This window comes from Typha latifolia, chromosome 4, assembly GCF_019914945.1.
Source record: "Typha latifolia isolate L0001 chromosome 4, TyphaL0001v2, whole genome shotgun sequence".
Taxonomy (NCBI): Eukaryota; Viridiplantae; Streptophyta; class Magnoliopsida; order Poales; family Typhaceae; genus Typha; species Typha latifolia.
In genome coordinates, this window is record NC_133089.1 from 13,376,536 (window position 1) to 13,379,237 (window position 2,702).

At 33.4% G+C, this 2,702-nt stretch overlaps 1 long non-coding RNA gene across 1 annotated transcript; it reads right to left on the bottom strand.

The window, feature by feature from the left end:
• Positions 1-663: 663 nt before the first annotated feature.
• LOC140786069 (uncharacterized) lies at positions 664-1,745 on the bottom strand. The gene is made up of 2 exons (XR_012108543.1): positions 1,259-1,745; positions 664-992 (listed from the first exon to the last, which is right to left on the bottom strand). It is a non-coding gene; the product is annotated as an uncharacterized lncRNA (long non-coding RNA).
• Positions 1,746-2,702: the final 957 nt, after the last annotated feature.

Here is a 2,702-nt window from a genome sequence, read left to right on the forward strand (position 1 = left end):
ATGGCAAATGGATTCCAATAATATTAGATGCTTCCTTGATACATATACAAAAACTAATTGTTAGGAGTTCCTATTTTCACTAAAAGTGATACAGAACAACATAATGATTGCAATTTAAGCTCACAATTAGGAAAGTAATCCCTATTCACAGCAAGCAAAAGTTACTTCTTATATGCATCAGAACAAAAGCTATTACCCAACTCTTCATAATAGATTTCATAAACTAGCTAGAAAGAGAGTCCTGTTCCTAAAATCTATATTCTTTTGATGACTTAAAGAGAGTGAAGAAACAAAGAGCATGTTATGATCTTGACACCTTTTAACATGATACTTGTCCTTTACAAAACCTACCTTGTCTGGATATGCTCAGATTTGAAGATCTATTAGTTAATGGAGGCTCTGATGAAACAAGATCTAATTGTCTTTAACACTGCAAAATGACATCATTTTAAGCCATTATTTCTTAATTTATATAAAATCATACTAACAGCAAAAGGAGATATTGCAAGAAAATACCTGCCCATTGGAGAGATAATCTTTCTTAAGGCTTTGGTAAAAATGATCCTCAGGTGGATTTCAGCCACAGTAATACGTGCTTAGTAGGGACAAACAAATCAACCAGTGTGATTAGAAGACCGAAGGACTATGAAGTAACCCAGTAGAGAAATGAACAGCATCTACAGTTCTTCATATTTCTTTTCTGATTATCACTAAAAAACTACATTAGTGATGAGTTATAGAAGAAACTACAATGGGTTCCATTAAGAAGGATAATTCCTTGATACATATACAGAAAGTAATTGGTCAGACTCATAGGAGATCCTATTTGCACCAGCAATACTAGCCTAGGGAGGGATGATCAGATCAACAAGAATGCTATTATAAGACCAAGAAACTTTACAACCTAATACTGAAATGATTGAATGTTTCTTTCATCCCTTCCATTTCTGATTCAGTAAAGAACAGCTAACGCCTGACTTTCTTGATCGTCACTGAAAAAGAAAAACCCACATCAATAATAAGTTATAGAAGAATACCAAGTTGAAAGTGAAAGCCAATTGTCATGCCAACAACTTAGAATTCCGATTTTTATCAGAGAGGAAAGCTGGGAGTTATTGTGGAGTAGAGCTTTAAATTTTCTTGAAACTGCAAGAAATGGTAATAACGCTGCACAGGGAATTATCAAATACATCTTAGTTTGCCTTAAATAAATCTTGATACTACAAAGTAACGAGGAGATGAAATATATGACATTTACCTTTTGAGGCTAAAATAACGAGGAGATGAAACAATGATACAAAACGTTTAAAACCCCAATCACGAATATAGGAATTATAAAGCGCGGGGGGCAGGGTTAAATCAAACCGAAGACAGAGAGAGGCTTCAGCAATAAGGGTATCCTCGTCGATCTCTTCATTGTTGCAATGAAGAATCTTGGAGTGCAGACTTTGTAGGTGAAATGGAAATGAAAAAAGAATTGGGGAAACAGCAGACAGAGCCATAATAGAATATCAAATTAGAATGGACAAGAACACAAGTAATTCCGAATTTAAATCGAAAACAAATTAAATCTAAGGAAGATTGAACGAAACCCTAAGACCCCGTTAAATGATCAACGTTAAATGACCAAGAATTATTCCTACAAATGTGGAGAAGCCATATTGACCCAAATCACAAGAAAGAGAGGAGAAAAGATAAATAAAGAATAAACATAAAATAAATTCCAATTTCAAATCTAACGATCAATTAAGCCCAAGACTGAGAGAGAGAGAGAGAGAGAGAGAGAGAGAGAGAGAGAGAGAGAGAGAGAGAGAGAGAGAGAGAGAGAGAGAGAGAGAGGGTGAGGAATAGCAGAATCGTTCTCCTCCACCACCATTTCAGACTGCCGTCTTCCATCTATGATGATAATCTCGCGGAGATGGGAAGAGAGATTTGAATTGACGTACAGAGGAAAGGAAGGAGCAGAGAGAGAAATTTGAAATGAGGAAGTGAGGAATAGACGAAAGGAAAGGAGAAGAGAGAAATTTGAAATGAGAAGCAGACGGAAGGAGGAGAGAAATTTGAATTGAGGAAGAGAGGAGAGGGCTTATTTAAAGGCTCTCGACTGGAATTAAAAGGTCGGGAAATTCAAATTTACGGAGAGAGCCGTTTGAAAATATTAGGGAAAAGAGGAAAATTGTGTATAACGTATAGACGAATAATTAATTATTTATTTATTTTAGACGTATAGTTATTAAAATACCATAATTGCCTTGAAAATTATTTGACTCTTTAGAAAATAGCATTCTGATTAGTTTTTAACAAAATAGTAATAGAATATTCCTATAGTTATTAAAATTAAAAGTGAATAGCTAAAGTATCCTTAATTTTTGAACGGTACAACATTCAATAGCTTTCGAACCATTTTAACAATTTACCTATGAATAAATGATCATTTTAAATATAAATTTAATTTTGATAGTGATTAATTAGATTTAACTAGAATAATAATTTTAGTGGTAATTATAATATGGTACGACAATTGTTTCAAAAGTTTAAGAGTTGTAATTATGTACAAGTCTGATTTTTTGTTTTACTTTGTAGAACTAACCAAGTTCAATTATACAACACCATATTACTATTGTGTGAGTGCTTTATTTTTTTCATAAGAAACTAAAATACCTAAAATACTTCTCATCTCAGCCTCAAAATCTTGTTGTCTT